Here is a 17,158-nt window from a genome sequence, read left to right on the forward strand (position 1 = left end):
TTTTTTTTTTTGTGACAATTGTAGTGCGTCCCAGGACGCACCGATGGTGCCATGAATGCGTCCTTTTTCAATATGGTGCGTCAGAGACGCAGGACGCAGGCCTATGAGCATCTCTGCATTTGGGAACCAAAATGGAGTGTTTCTAGTGAGCCAACATGCACAATATCAGCACCCGAAACAGAGCCTTCATTAGTATCATTGGTAACACCTGTGAAGGAAGTAAGAAGAGGCCCAATTTCTTTCCAATATGGCTGCTGTTCATAGAGCCAATTGGCAGCCAGTTGCTTCGTAACCAAAACGAACAAGTCTACTGCATTAGAATGATGAATGATTCTCAAAGCTTTTTCATTTCAAGAAGGACCCCCAGTTTGATGATCATTAGGCCACGAACCCCCATTTGATGTTATTTCATTTTTCTTTTCCGTCTTTCCTTTTTTTAAAGGTTCTATGACATTCATTTTCACTTTTTTTTTTTTTTATGTTTTTTTGGGTGGTTTATGACCTCAATTACACCCAAAGAAATCTGTACCTTGAACATTCAGTGGATTTTCTGTGGTCTGGGGTTTTCTGAATAATTAGGCTGAAAAGTAATCTGAGCTTGGCCCTTCGGCATTGAGGTCACAGTCGATTAATCCCGCCCACTCTGCTCCTCGCCCCTCCCCTATCCTTTCCTTTGGGGGGGGGGGGGGGGGGGGGGGGGGGGCGGAGCAGAGGCGATGATTGACAGGCAAAATCCCTCTCCAGCGACACCTGCAGGCAAAGATTTCTTTTTTCATTGCAGTTGAAAAGGCTTTAGAAATGTGAGAGAAAAACACCTGCCATGGATCAATGGAGTGGAATTTTTTGTTAAAACGTTCTATACATGTTTGAAGGACCATGACAAAGACTTCTAATGTGTGGTAAAACTGAACGTCATGAAACCTTTAATGTCTGGGACTCCAATCTCCACAGTAAAATCTTCACAGTTGAGTTTAGTGTTATTTTTTTTTAACTCTTGAGTGTACAAATGGACCCAAATACACCCACAAGGTGGGACCCCCTGGAACTCTGTTAATTATCTTGTAGGCCTTAAGTTTTCGTTTAAACACGGAAATTTGTTTGGTTGTTGAGTAACTTACAAAATTGTCCTAAAAAAACATACATGAAAACATAATCGTGATAAGATCGCAGATCTTGATCCTACCTGGGGGAAAAAAACAGGATATGATATTTTTGCCATGTTACTGCTGCTTTGACCCAGACAGTTCTATTAGCTTTGACCCAGACAGTTCTGTTAGCATTCCTCACTTGTCTTCCTCTTATTTTCAACTTTTTATACTTATTCCTGTTTTGTGTTTTAATCGTAGTGTTTTTGAGTTTTATCTTTTGTCTATTAGCCGAGGTAGTTATTCTGGTAGCTCACCTCTTATGAATGATTATAGTGGAGGCCCAGACAGCCGAATCATTCTAATGAGGACCAGTTCTTTGTTGCCGGGTCCGACTCAAAAATGTCCTGGAAAACTAGAAAGTCATCGAGACCAAGTCATCCATCTCTCCAATATGCCCATGTGTCTTAATTTAGAAAACCGCCTGTGTGAAACAATAGTCCTCCCAACCATTCTAACGCACTCTAAATGCCCATTATGACGTGCCAGCCTCTGTGCTCCCATAACGCGCTCATTATTCACGGGAACGGTTCGGTCTTGGCAGTTAAGAGTTCAGTGTCTGTTTTCTTCCGTTGTCCCAAAATGGTGGATCATTTATAAACAGGTGTCGGTTTACATTCTTGTTATGGTGTCACTGTAACTCTCATTGCCTTTATGGATATTCCTTGCATTGAAACTTTAACTATACATTTGCAAGGGTAGATTATTGTGCAACGCCTTGGTTTGATTTCAGAACGTGTCACCTTTTTCAACACATGCGTTTGCAGGTCTATATCTGTGGCATTTGGGAGAACATAGAACACTTGTGCGTTGAAGTTGAGCTTGTTCTCAAGTTAAGTTATACTAAGGGTGTGTCCTAAGGGTTTATCCTAGGTGCTACCCTTTTCAATATACAAAGCAAACCTTCCCATTGGTACGGATAGTTCATTTGTATGCTTGCTGATGATAGTTTTGTACTCAGTTAAACTTGGGTTTCTGTCACTTTCAAGAGCATTTTATCACATATCGTATAATGCATCAACTATAGAGCACCGAAGTCTGACGTAATTTACACATCCTAGGTTTGTCTACCTTGTTTGCGGTTTTCCACCCCCATTCTGAATCCCCATAGACGTAATTGATATCGCGTCGAATAAGAACTGTGTTCCAAAAATAAACAAATGATCCCGGCGGTTTTACTCTTATGGATATGAAGCATCAACTAGAGGTGAGAAAACGATAATGTTACTTCCACCGAATTAGTTACATTTTCGCCAGAAACTGACTGTATCAAATATAAGTGACTGACTATCATAAACGATACAGAACCTCCTCCCTGACAATTTGTTTATTTTTGGACCACAATTCGTATGAGACGATTCTAAGATGACCCAATGTTATTCTCCATAGCGAAATTACTTTACGAACCTGGGGATGAACGAGTGACGTCAGGACTTCTGTACTCTATAGTAGAGTGTAACAAGGGCCCTCTTGCTGTAGGATGGGATATAGATGCTCGTGTCCACTTACGGTATATGGAAGGTCTTGTTGCTGTATAGTATTGATGACTGTCACTAACATTTTATTGTGTACGGAAAAACTTAACTGTCAGATCACAGGTTTACAGGTGTAAAGTTTAAATTGATTTAATGGCAAATAATACACTTTTATCATTTATTTTCAAAACATGGTTTACAAATTCCTTTACGATAACATCAAATACAGTGCAGCAAGGTAAAACAACAGTCAATTAAAACAAAAGGTAAGGAAGGAAATTAATGAATGAATCCAAGAAAAATCCCAGTAGATCCCATGCATGTTCAGATGATCACATCCAACTTAATACATGAATATTACTGTATTATAGGTTGCGCGTATATTCCATAAACCCTGATTTCATGATCATAGCTGCATTTTCCATGAAAACAAAGTGACAGGAGTCTGGACCCTCTCCCCCATCATTTAGTGTGTATGATATTGCACTACCCTCAGCACACACACGGATCCTTTCTCCCCCTCCACTGAAAAGGTCTGTTGGCTTCTGAACACAGACGTGAATAACTGGCCTTCTGCTTGGCAGAATAAGGGTTAACCCATTTAGACCGGAAAAGATGTGTAATTTTTAGATTTCTTTGGCTACTCAAAAATAGCAGATCTACAAGCTCGTAGCCTACAAGCTTGTAGATCTGCTATTTTTGAAAAATCGTGAAAATGTGTTCAAATCTTTGAATATATATATATTTTTAAAGCAAACATTTGTAACTCAAATCTTTGCTTCTGAGGGATTCTACAAATGTCTTTCTGAAAAACTTATGTTGCTATAATATCAGTAGTTCTCAAACTTTCATGTCAAGGACCCCCAAAATGATATGTATTTGACCGCCGCCCCCATCACAAAATATTTTGTTCCAGCGACCCCCAGAAGCAAAGATTTGAGTTACAAATGTTCCCTTTAAAAACATATATAATATATTCAAATATTTGCACAAATGGTCATGAAATGGTCAATGTTCAAGATCTGCCATTTTCCCGGTTTGAATGGGTTAAATAATTAAACCCGACGTGTGTTGTTGTTGTTGTTCACGAGAGAGCTTGTGCGACCTCCAGGACACATGCACTGTGTCTGGCTGTCTGGGGAGACGGCACCTCAAGCCATCCTCGCCACACCATCAACATCTGTCATCCTTAAAACGAGCTGGCAGTGAAACCTCGCCGCACCCCGACACTGTCGAGTGACTTTGACCAAACTGCATCAGACCAGCTGGCTGACTTCATCTCAAAGTAGATATGTTTTATGTACAAAGTGGTGTGACGGTGTGGACCGTCTTTAACGTCATCAGTCCAGTGACGGGAAGGGTCTGAATCCCAAAGGCAGCATGTCCGGGTTTTTACCAGAGAAAATCTCGGCTAAGCTTCTGATTGGCTGGGCTGTTGACGGAAGTCTGTGGTTGGTCAGTTTATGTGTCGGCCACACCGTTTTTTTAAAACTCTGGTCTTGGGGGTGGCCCTTAACCACTTTACAAAAGTTTGGCCTCAGACGTTGGATATCTAATCGTTTGGCTACTATGATACTACTGTTGTCTAGGAAATTGTAAAAATGTGTTGGGAATAACCCAGGCATCAAGGTAGTGATAAACCAAGAAACATTGTTTACACCCATATTTTGAGTGTAAACAGCTTCATGGTCTTAAATGGGGGGTGGAGCAACGCAAAGGATCTTCCATGTGAACGCGCCTCTGACCTTCAGGCAAAAATTAGGAACAACTGTGATCCGCACATATCAGGGATTTACACAGCCCTTTGTGAAGCGCACGTCGGCTTTTGCTTAGAGAAAACACACCCTCCTTTGGTCACTTTATTTACACTGATATTTACCACCAGCTTAGGGAATCGGGCCTAATGACATGAACTAGAAAAGTGCGCACCTTGGAGAGCAGATCCTCGCCAGGCCAGTGCTGTGTTGCGAGTGCGACCTGTGCGCCACTTTAAGGCTGATTTGAAACATTTGGGGCGGCAGAGCTTCCTTGGCCTACCGGGAATGTGTGCGTGCAAAGTTTCACACCGATCGAACATGGCTTTCATGATTTGTGGCACCGCAAATTTGTGGCAATCGTAGCTAAATGGAATGTGAAAAATCCGACCGATTCGTCTTGATAACACGACAAAATGAATCTTTTTGCACAGATCAGCCGCATGGTGGCGCTATAGCAGGCCGCTTGGAATAATTCGGGGTGGAGGTCGTTCATTGGCCTCCTGGGAGTCCGTTTCACGCCGATCGGTCCCAGCGGTGCCTGAGATTAGCTGCTCACAAACCGACAGACTCACAGGAGCGATAACATAATCCCTTGTCTTTGGCCGTTCTGGCCTGGGGGGAATCATTAGTCCATTTCCCCTTAATGTAACCAGTCACATTTTTACACTTGGTAGATAGAAGTGACAGCAGAACGGGTAGTGTAGAGTGTGTGTGTGTGTGTGTGTGTGTGTGTGTGAGGAAGGTATGGGTAGTGCGAGGAAGCAGCAATTTGAATCGTTTAAGGAGTCATCATGAAATATTAATGGCCAGGGACACAGGGGTATACTGTAGGTTTTAATCTGCGGCCTAGGCCCCACCACAGCTGATACAACGGGAGGGTTTCAGGCTCTGCATACTAGACAGAAACACTTGGATTTTTTTGTCTCCCTGTCTTTTTTTCCCCCCTCGTTCCTTCAATTGAGTCTCCAACTTTCTCATCATCTGCTTATTACCGGGGCTTTCAACGCTGCGTTATTGCCAAACATCATCTCTGCTGCGTGCGTGCAACTCCCCATGTCGGCGCAGAATAATGTAAGCAAATTTAACCCATTAAGACCGGGGACGCATCTGTGTCACTTTTTGATTTGAGCAAAAAAGAAAAAAGCATTATTTTACACTTTGGGCTATTCAAAAATAGCAGATATACAAGCTCATAGCGCGGCACCGAGTGCCGCGCTATGAGCTTGTAGATCTGCTATTTTTGAAAAATCGAGAAAATGTGTGCAAATTAATATATTCATATTCTTTTAAAGCGAACATTTTGAACTCAAATCCTTGCTTCTGGGGGGTCCCTGGAACAAATTATTTTGAGATGGGGGGGGGTCCGCAGCAAAATACATATAATTTTGGGGGTCCTTGACATGAAAAAGGTTGAGCACCACTGATATAGAAACATACGTTTTTTTTTCAGAATACTGTTGGGATTTAGAAGACATTCGTAGAAGCGGCCTCAGGTCTTAATGGGTTAATGAACACACCAGCTCCTGATGGTTCCTTGTCAGGGTATCTGTGATATATTATTGGTGAGTGGAGAAAGGAAGCGCCGGCCGGAACTGTAATTCAGAAGGTGTGAAAATCACATTTGTTTACAGCACAGGGTGCCGCGCAGTACGCAGTAATTGTCTGTGCCATGATTTTTTTTTCTTCTTCTGGTGGTTGCTTTTTTTAGTTATATTTTTTTTCATAGGTGTGTTTTGCTCGAGGACCTTGTCGCCACTGACGATCAATGGTGGTGTGGTGGATTGTTTCCTACACCTGGCTTCCCTGAGAGATGCTTATTTATTGTGATGTTCCTGTTTTAATTAGTCTTTCACAAGAGGCTGTTTGCACACAGTAGCCTCGTCTTCTAGCCTGTCAAGAGCGTCGGTTTGACATGCGTTGCTTGAGTGAAGACATTTGCGCGCTGCTTTTTTGCAAGTGGTTTCGAGTGTTATCGTTGCTTAATTTTCACCACACCTAAATCTGTCCGTCTTTGATTATCAGTCAGAATGCTCAGAGGGAATCCATGTTGTTTCTCCATGGGATACGCTGGCTGAGCTGTATCTCTGGATTTACCTCGAGCAGCATTTTATTTGGTGGGATGATGCTTGTTGATGGTGCTGTGCTGTAATTATGATGGCTGTATGTAATTAATTACAGTACATAAAACACTAATTGCAATTGGAATCAGATTCCAATTGATTAGGCTACAGTTACACTAAGTGGGAATCAATTAGAAGTTTTTTTATCGTATATAAACATGATTAGTGATCCACACCTACAGCTAATTGAATGATCTATCTTCCATCTTCTTTAACCGTGAGTGAACTGATAAAATAAACACATATATTTACTCTGCCTTAGAGCTTTGTCAGAATAAAAAAAAGAACCCATGCATGCAATTTGAGGGAGATTTTGATGTTTGCATTTCCTTCGGCCAATCGCAGCGTGTGCAATGGGCACACTGCTATCTGGGCAAACAGCGGGAGGGGGTGGGGGGTGTAGGGCGTGGCCTTGTGAGCTAGCGGAGCCGGTTGCTGTGTCCCACGTGGGACGGAAAGGACAGAAGGTGAGGGAGAGGAGGAAGAATCGCAGGGCGAGGCTACAAGAAGGCATTTAACCCTTTAAGACCTGAGGCGATTCTTAAAAATGTTTTCTAAATCCTAACAGTTTTTTTGAAAAAAAAAAAAAAAAAAAATGTTTTCACGATTTTTCAAAAATAGCAGATCTACAAGCTCGTAGCGCGGCACTCGGTGCCGCGCTATGAGCTTGTAGATCTGCTATTTTTGAATAGCCAAAGAAATCTAAAGTGACACTGATGCGTTCCAGGTCTTAATGGGTTAAAACGAGCCGTGCCTTAGCAGATGCAGAGCCAAATCGCTAGAAATCGTATTTTTTAGCCACTTCGCGAGTCGATCTTCGATTCCTTATTCAGTTAGCCGTTACGGCCCCCCCCCCCCCCCCCCCCCTAAAAGCCACTTGAGATTGCCAATAATGTAGATTGGAGGTTTGGAAGAAGTTTGAGTAGTGAAAGTTAGTCCCTTAGTTTCAGTTCCTTGGGCTTTGTGAAGAATGAGTTCAAGACCACCTAGCCAGTATGTACCTTCATAACACTGGCTTACCAAACTCCCACTCAAGTATATTCTAGGGTGGTGGGGGTGGTTCTTGGTGCTGATGTTGAGTGTGTGTGTGTGTGTGTGTGTGTGTGTGTGGGGGGGGGGTGGGGGGGGTTGAGGTAGGTAAACCTCCCACGGCTCCTTTCTGCACCCCCCCCCCCCCCCCCCCCCCCTAGCAGCGACTGTATCGCTAATGAAGAGCTCAATTTAGCCAGTGACGTGCCACCAGCCCAGCCGAAGGAGCTGAGTGGCTGAGCCCTGCGCTGACATCACAGAGCCCTGCCGTTGATTTGGCGCTGTCTCCGAGGCTTCGGAGCGAGAGTCTCGACCATGGGCTCGGGTGCTTAGACAGAGACGGAGCGGCGAGCAGAGCAGAAAGAGAAAGAGAGAGAGACGCGCGAGTCCTAGAGAGCGTGAGCGAGCGTGAAAAGAAGAGAAGACTAGAGCAGGGGAAGGGAGAGGAAAAGGGGGGCTGTTTCGGAGAGCTTTTCTCCGAGCAGCAACTTTCACAGCCAATGCAGCCTCTGGTACTATGGAAACTAATCCCCTGACCAATGGAAATAATGCAGGCTACGATGTGGCAGGTATGTGGTTCGCACACACACGCAAGACAGATGCAGGTATAGCGCGGCAATGTCCACACCTTGTTTTACACCTGCTTTTGTCTGAAGGCTGTTTTTTGCCCCCCTTCTGTTGATCTGAATGGGTAGTAGTCTAGCTTCCGCCTCTGTTTACCTTTCCATTTGTTTTTTTCTTTAATTATGTGACTCGAGTGTTATTTAAGGACAAACTTCTGAGCACTCTGAAGTTTCCCCGCCTAGTCGAGAAAGGTTAAAATAATGTAGGTGCTTTGGTTTTTTTAGTAACCACGATGTTGGAGATATGAAAAATATATAGATAATTGTCGTTTTGCATTGTGTTTGCTTTTCCAAAGGCTTCTCGCCCCCCCCCCCCCCCCCTAGGTTAGCGCTAGAAGGGGAGGGGTGGTGGGTTTTGGGGGGGGGGGGGGGGGGGGGTTGAAAGCAGCGTGCTTTCTTCCCCCCCCACTGCGATCTTTTGATGTGGCATGAATAGTGCGACAGTCCTCGGACCCAAGCTGCTCGGTGGCTTTCTAAACCCCCCCCCCCTCACCGCCCCCCGCTGTGCCATGCTTGGGACATGGAATGGAAATGCATGCAGACTGTCTGAACCTTATGTTATGCTCGTTCTTCATTTTTTTACATCAATGTTGAAATGGGGTCCGCTCACTCGCAAAGATGGGCTTGAGGACACAGTGGCTTTTGCGAAGGGGGAAATATAAATCTGCCTGTTAGTTTCTTTTCCTCCGCTTAGTAATATGCTTAAATTCAGCGTCTGTGCAGCGTTGTTAATGCTGTCAGTGAGTGTTGAGCGTTTTCATTTTAATTGTGCCGCTACTACTGCTAAACCAGCGGCTGAGAAAGAAATCTGCGGAAATTGTTTTTTGGTTGACGTTTTGTGTGTGTGTGTGTGTGTGTGTGTGCTGCCTGGTTTCCGGGAGTTTGCACTTGTACTGTTTATTTTTTTCTGGATGGTTCTTTTAGCTTTGGCGTCATTTGGCTGATGAATGGCTTTTACGCCCTGCAGTAAGTGCCCTGTTTTTTTTTGTTTTTTTTAAAATATATAGTTAATTGGTAATTGCGGTGATTCCATTCCATGTATGATACCTTAGGGGGCTGTTAGCAAATTATTTTTATGCTAACTATGCCTGAACCATGGCGTAATTGGCAGAGCGGGACCACTTGTATTCAGTCTCCAGAATGTCTGCATATCATTTCTGCTAAATGGGGCAATCAAGTCCCTGGGACGAAAAAAAAAATGGGTCGACAAGGTTAGAAATGGGGTTGGTCTCAGACGTTAATGGCTACCGCTAGGGTCCTTGGCAGTCAATTCAGGCCCTCGCTGCCCGCTCGATGTCCTTTGATGTTCTGTAATTGTAAAATCTAATGAAGGGGACGCATATTCGACGTACATCCAATTTTAAATGTTGGTGTAAAATGTCACCGCTGTGGGTACACGTCGGCTTGGGTTTAGTCCCAGAGCCAAGGTCAGTGGCCTTTTGTTCACAGCCCCGGCATAATGAATCGGTCTTCTAGCTTCACTATGAGGTGGTGGTTGGAGAAGGGGGGTGGGGGGGTTAATGGCGGACCCAATGCAAGCCCCAGAGATGCACTCCAGATAGCGTTTAACATTAGCCAGGAACAGGCATAATTGCATTAAGATAAGAGGAAAAGGCAAGGGAATATCTGGCTCATGAAGGCAATTAAGTGGTGTAATTGCTATATGGATGTAGCTGGGGCACAACGGGCTAACCTCCATAGGAAGTCCTCATTAGAGGACGGAGTGGCAGGGCGCCTTCTCCCAGCTGAAAGGGGGAAAACGTGTGGGCTATTTGATCCTTATCGTACGGGTTTCATTTAATTCACTTCAACCCCCGTTCCCGTTTGGTAATTGAAAGGAATGCTTGCGGTAACCTCAGCGTAGCCTTGAGGTCAACTAGCCCTCTCAGTGTTGGGGGGGGGGGTGGGGCCCCCCCCACCTGGCAGGGCCCTCAGAAGTTCTCCCGGAGGATGATGCTGTGATGGCTTGCGGTTTTCCAAGATGATTGCCATGGTCATTACCTACCTGACCGCGGCCCTGTTTAAACCCAATTTTATACTTAAGGCTGTTTGAAAAATAGCTGAGCTCTCACAATGAAACGCATCGCAGTGCGTTACGGGGTTTGTGAGCTAGTAGTCGTTCGCTTATTTTCCTTTTTTTATTATTGGGAAATGTTCGCCTATGATAATGACATGCCCCCCCCCCCCACCCCCCAAATAAGGATGCCTGGGTTAATGTGGTTAACCACTTAAACCCCATATTTAGGGCTTTATACTAATGTTTTCTGTTATTGTGGAGAAGGGCTTTCGCAGGAAAAATAGCCGATCGACAAGCTGCGCCGCGCTGGGAGCTTGTCGATCTGCACTATTTCCTGCGAAAGCCCTTCCCCACAATAAGGATGCTAAGGGGCTTTTTAAGTGGGTTTTAAAGGCTCTCATCTCCTGATGTAAGTCCGCAGAACTGGAAATGTCCGCTTCCGATGATGAGCCGTCGCTTCCCTGGCGACCAGGCCTGGGGCTTTTGATCACGGCTTGGTGTTGGAGCAGATGGCCATGGACGTGGGGGGGGCGGGGGGGTTGTGGGGTAGGTGAGCTCACCCCCCCCCCCCCCCCCCCACCCCCTTGGGGTGCTTTCTGTGTCTTAATTCACAGGCGTTGTTAAAGTGCGTTGCCTCTCGGTGCGTGAGGTGCGCACCACAGTCGAGGCGTGTATGTGCACGACCGTAGTGCCTTTTTTTTTTAACCCATTAAGACCTGGAACTGTGTCATTTTTTGATTTGAGCTAAAAAGCATTATTTTACACTTTGGGCTATTCAAAAATAGCAGATCTACAAGCTCATAGCGCGGCACCGAGTGCCGCGCTATGAGCTTGTAGATCTGCTATTTTTGAAAAATCGTGAAAATGTGTGCAAATCTTTGAAATATGTATATTTTTAAAGCGAATATTTTTAACTCAAATCTTTGCTTCTGGGGGGTCCCTGGAACAACATATTTTGATGGGGGTCTGCGGCCAAATACATATAATTGTGGGGGTCCTTGACATGAAAAAGATTGAGCACCACTGATATAGAAACATGCGTTTTTAAGAATACTGTTGAGATTTAGGAGACACGTAGAATCGGCTTCAGGTCGCGATGGGTTAATGCAGCGGAATCTGCAGAGCGGGAACGGAACGGGATGCACTTTGTGAGGGGAGGGAAAAATGAAGGGACTTGACGTATTTCAAATGGTGGATTGGCGGCGCATGGCTCTGAAAGGATGCTATTGAAGAGAGACCCGCCACAATTCCATCCCCATCGCCCCCCTCCATTGTATTTTTAGTGGTAGTACCCTCCCCCCACGCCCATCATCCACTACTGTCAGCCATCATCACAGTAGTTCTCCCTCCTGTAATTTGTATTCGTCGTTGACGGCAGCCAAACTGCCAATCATCCGTAAATATAATTGGCTGTGAAATAATAATAGTTAACGCACATGGGCTGATGGGGACTATATTAATAAGACCGCTACCCCCTTGTGTGTGTGTGTGTGTGTGTGTGTGTGTGTGTGTGTGTGTGTGTGTGTGTGTGTGCGCGCTTAATGCATGTTTGAGTACATGCACGCAAAAGAAGGACCATCTTTTTGTCTGTTGTCGTATGTCACGGTCGCAGATTATCTTCTTGATTCATGATGATGACTATTGGTTTTGAATGCATTTTTTTTTACACATCATAAATTCATGTTGTAGCAGTGCTATTTGCCTCGTCAGAATCCGTCAACTCAACACTGGGGTCTGTTACCTTTTTATTTTGATATGCCCAATTGCACTTAATGTGGTAACGACCTGCAAGGCTTTTTTTTCCCCCTGCTCCATATTAGTACCCAACTTCCACGTTGGCACAGCGGTGGTGGTGTACATAAACTATCCAGACAAAGTAGCACACACCCCCCTCCCTTCCCCCCCCGGCCATTAATAGTGAAGGAGCGTGGCACCGAGACACTTCCCCTGCTCTCATTTTACACACCGGGCAGGGAAGAGCCAACAGCTTATTTATCCACCCCGGCAAAATCAATAACTCCTCCACGCCTTGCTGTCACTCGCTGACACCAACACAGATAGCTCATTTGTATCTCCAAAGATCTATTCACCCTGTGTGTGTGTGTGACTGATGCGAGGTTCTGCTGGCCGGAATCAGCTGAACCACACACACACACACACACACACACACACACACACACACACACACACACACACACACACACACACACACACACACACACACACGCGCGGGCGTGTGAACGCTCAACTCTGGGCATTACGCACCATTAGATCCGTTCACCTGTAGTACAAATCGTCCGCTTTCCCCTCGCGGTTTCCTCGACGGAGATCTTTTATTTTTCTGTATCTCTATCTCTTGTCCCTCTTAACCCCTAAATGTCAGCACTGGGTTGTCTGAACAGAGGCTTGTCTGTTGGGCCGTGTGAGGGGGTCGGTTCGCGTGCTGTCTGCCAGCGGCTGGAGCACATTGGCCAATTAGCGCTAAATGTGGACACGGATCGTCCTCGCCTGCTCAGCAGAGCCTGCAGCTGCTCAGACGCCAGCCAAAAAGAAGTGGCAGCACCCCCCCCCCCCCCCACACACTACCGCCACTCTGCCATTGAAGAGAGGAGAAGATAGAATGACAGTGAGAGGAAAGAGGGAGAAAGAGGGATAAAAAAAAACAACCAAGCAAGCCGAAGGAAAACGAGCGCGACTCGCGGCCTGCTGCTGGTTTTTCTCTGCTTAAAAAAGAAAAATACCTTTCTGTTTTAAGACTGCATCGCAATGCGCTCCATCTGGCAGCTATGCATTCAAATTCAGCGTTTTTTTTTGGTTGTTGTTGACCAAGTCACCTTCGTTTTGCGCGGCATCTGCTCACAGAAATAGGGGCCGGACGTCTTCAACGAGACGGCGAGCCGACGATCGAATAATACATGTCCATCTCTTCGGCATGCCCGCTTCGGAAACCTTTGCACGTTCCCCGTCATGTGACTCGTTTGAGGACTTTTAAGTTTAATGTCAGAGGTTGCTGATGTGACAGCCTGCTGCACAGGCTGTGTTTTTTTTACCGAGGGCTTCACAAGAGGCTCTTCTTTTTTTTTTTTATCAAATGGATACCTGGAGTTGCTCCACTCTCCATCACTGTTGAGGCCAATCCCCCTCCAACCCATCCCAGTGAGGCTCCATCTGTGGATGCATCACTGCGGGGGTGTTTGAGGGAAAGGTCGACCAGGCGTGGGTGTTATTTCTCTCTCTCTCTCTCTCCCTCCCCTAGAGCCCGTGGGGGGAGGGGCAGCAATTGGCAAGCGAGGGGAGGGGAAGAGAGGGAGGCAGAAGAGGAGAGGGCGAGCAAGCTCTCATGAATTCCATAGCAGCTCTTCTCTCGGTGCATTAAAAGCATAATTGTCCTTGAGCAGTTCGCTCAGAGAGAGAGAGAGAGAGAGAGAGAGGAGGCGGGGGAAAAAAAAGAATGTTGTGGAGTGCCTCGCCGTGCCCTCCGCCAAAGCGAGAGCCGCTGGAGCGCAGCTCTCGCGGTCACGGACGGGCAGAGTCAAGATGTGGGGGACGTGAATGGCCCCTGGCAAAGTTTGTCACTCACCGCGGAGGGCGGCTGGCCAGCCCACACAGGCGGGGGGGGGGGGGGAGGGCGGGGGGCGCCCCAGACATGACATGGAGGAAAAGGGACTCTGACAGACTCCACACGCCCCTGATGGACGGGAGCGCCGCAACGCCCATCCACGTAACCTTGTATCTCCATATTTCATCTTTTTTCTTTTTTTTTGGTTCATTAATGTCGTACCTTCGCCATACTACAGTGCTGCACAAAAGTAGCAAAAATAGCACACCTACAAGTAGGGGTGTGCCGATATGTCGCGATACGTTTTCGTGGCGATATGTACCGTTTTGACGTTTTTTTTTCTTCCCCCCCATATATTTTCATAAGCTCCCCCCCCCCCCATATATTTTCTTAATAAAAAGTGCCATATATCGTATCGATATCGTGAGCCCAATATCGTGTATCGTATTGTGAAATTAGTGTATTGGCACACCCCTACCTACAAGCTTTTTGTTATGAAAAAGTGAAAATGGTTAAGTGTGTTTTATGAATATTGAACCACTGAAAAGTATTAACAAGTATTAACATGGAACATTAGATCCATTGGAACACATGTGTTTTTTTTTTTATTTCCTGAAAAGTAATAGTTTTGGACATACAAGGTTTCAAACACGACGGCGACATTATGCTCGTTGTGTGACTGATGATGCAGTGAGACGGCGCACTGAATGATGGCGTTCATATGGCAGAATTAACAGATGTGCGTTTGCATTTACAAATGCATATGCAGCACCCTCCCGGACCCCCTCCCCAAACTTGCTCCGATGGCACACCCCCCCCCCCCCCCCCCACCAACTCCAGTCTCCCTGTCTCATGAATTCCAATCAGACGAGGCCATCAGCGGCAGCTTAAATAATGCAGCAGCCCCCGCGTCGCCTCCATTACTGTGATAAATGTGCTACATTGTCAGAGCGCCCCGGCCTCCGCAAGTGTTTGCTTTAGCTGTGCCCTGTCATTCCCAACTGTCCCCACCATGTTGGCAAGCTTCTAGCAAAAGGCAGGTATACTCTATGGGGGCGTATGTCGCGATTATGACATTTTTACTTTGACCAATGATATAATTGCGTTTCTGTCGTTGGAACATAATGAACAAAAATTACATTTCTGTTTGGCTTTTCAGGCTTTGTCACCAAATAGTGCACCGGGCACTGATGACAAATATCTTGCATAATTTAATAACTTTATACATAAAAAAAAAACCCCACATGAATAGTGGAAATAGTCGGATGTGCCGCGTTTTCAGCTTGTAGATCTGCCATTTCCACTATTTTTGAAAATGTTTTACTAATATATATGAACATTTTTCAACATGGTAATGATTATGACGATCATGCCAAAAATATTTGAGAATATGTAATCATTGTGACAGGTACGCAGTGTCTGTGAATGGGCTCGCAGTGTTTTCTGAAATGACTAGCCCCCCATACTTCGCCTTGGCAGGACTGGTTGACCCCAAATTAAAAGCCGTCACAATTAGGGGTGTCGGAAAAAATCGATTCGAATACAAATCGCGATGCTCATGTTGGACGATTCAGAATCGATTCTCTTTTTTTTTTAAAAATCGATTTAAAAAAAAAAAAAAAAAAAATTATAATTATAAAAGTTGCATAAATGTATCCTATGTTTTGAATCAAGAATCGTTTTGAATCGAATCGTTTGAATCGGAAAAAAAACGCTTTTGAATCGAAAAAAACTATTTTGAATCGAGAATCGTTTATTTTGAAAAAATCGATAAAAATCGGAATCGTGACCCCAAGAATCGGAATCGAATCGTGAGATGGCAAACGATTCACAGCCCTAGTCACAATAATTGAGGCTACCACTGGACACGGATAGAGGGCTGCGCTGAAATATAGAGCTTGTCAATTATGGCATCCAGCCAGAAAAAAAGTTTGGCAGGGGGGTTTAAGGGAGATAGACCCTCACCTCTGTTTCGCCCTCGTGGAAAACCAGCGAGAGTACGAGTGCCCAGCTACGTTGTTAACCGGATTACGGGGCGCAAGCTGCACTTCTACTTGACCTTCCCAGCCACCTCTCCGACGAGGAAACTTCCTCTTTGAGCGCTTGATCGCCCCTGGGCAAGCGGCTCTCGGAGAGAGAGAGAGCGCAGTCTTCCAACGGCTGCCAGCTCTCTTAACTTCACAGAGCACATGGGCTTAGAGGGGCGAGGTGAGCAGGGATATGTGGAAACATTAGCCTTCAGAGACGGGGGCCCCTTGCACTGGTGGCTGGCTGGGAACCATGGGAGATGATGAAGAAGGAAAGAAAAAAAAAAAGAATCAAAGCCAAGACAGGCGGCATCAGCAGCTCAATGCTCAGCCAGGCACTGTGCCCTTTTTTTTTTTAAATACAGAAATGACTGGAATTCAAATGCATGTCGTGTCCATAGCAGAGCCTGTGTCTTTCTCCTGAGTGCGCAAACGGGCGATGGGGATTGCTCTTATCGCGCACAAGAGGTATTGATGTAAGGATAATAATTCCTTTAACAGGTCCGTTCATGAAAGTCCTTGCGGTCTCGTTTCCAATGAGGGCCTGTGAGCCATTAGGGGTTAAGAGTCTTGCTCGGGGACGCATTTCATTTCATCGACACATTTGCTGGCCTGGCCTGGAATCGTACCTGGGGCTAACCGGGGCCTCTGGCTCCCTAGGCGGGCTCACTACAACCGCTAAACACGTACTGTACCTAAACTCCCCCCCCCCCCTCCCTTCTACGCTTTGCAGGTCACTAAGGGGCATGAGAGGCTTGTCAGAGGCCAACGCCGTTGTGAGCTGGACCCAGCACTGTTGACGGGGGACATGGGCCTCTTCCTCAGGGCTTCCAGCACGCGCAACACGACAAGCCACCACCTGGGTGACCACCGCCACACGCAACAGCAACACCACGACCACCGCGGCAGCAGCAGCAGAACTCAAAGGGACCCCGCGGGCTTCAGCCACCACCTCTCTGGCGCCACGCCAGCGCAGGCCCAGCACTCGGCAGCAGCACAGTTGGTAAGCTCACACACACACACACACACGCGCGCACCATCATCCTAATAATATCTGTCAGTGCCTCGGGTTCCGTGCGTTTAGTCGTGCCAGCGACTGGATCTTTGAACAGAGCATTAGCCAGTCCAGTGACGACGGTCTCGAATAGACGCAGCCAAGACGGTGGCAGACGCAACCGAGCGAAAGACCGGGGGCGCAAGCAGCGTTGCCAGATTCTGTGAGAGAAACAAGCAACCAGGTCTAGGAAAACCAGCCCAAAAGAAGCGATTATGGGACACATGAGCACTTTTAACATATACATCAGCTATTTGAAAATAGCAGATCTACAAGATTGTAGATCGGCTATTTTCAAATAAAATCTTGCATGAAATTATAATAAGCAGATCTGGCAACCCTGGTGCCAGCG

General features: G+C 46.1%; 1 protein-coding gene across 1 annotated transcript in view; it reads left to right on the forward strand.

Annotated features, from left to right (window-relative positions):
* Window positions 1-7,937: 7,937 nt before the first annotated feature.
* The window catches only part of LOC311065193 (R3H domain-containing protein 1-like), a gene marked incomplete at its 3' end in the record, with an annotated part of 55,291 nt that continues 46,070 nt past the window's right edge, over window positions 7,938-17,158 (forward strand). Inside the window, exons 1-2 of the mRNA XM_084085410.1 lie at window positions 7,938-8,095; window positions 16,486-16,755. The remainder of the gene's footprint in view (window positions 8,096-16,485; window positions 16,756-17,158) is intronic.

Source organism: Gymnoscopelus microlampas (assembly GCF_963454915.1).
Source record: "Gymnoscopelus microlampas genome assembly, chromosome: 17".
Taxonomy (NCBI): Eukaryota; Metazoa; Chordata; class Actinopteri; order Myctophiformes; family Myctophidae; genus Gymnoscopelus; species Gymnoscopelus microlampas.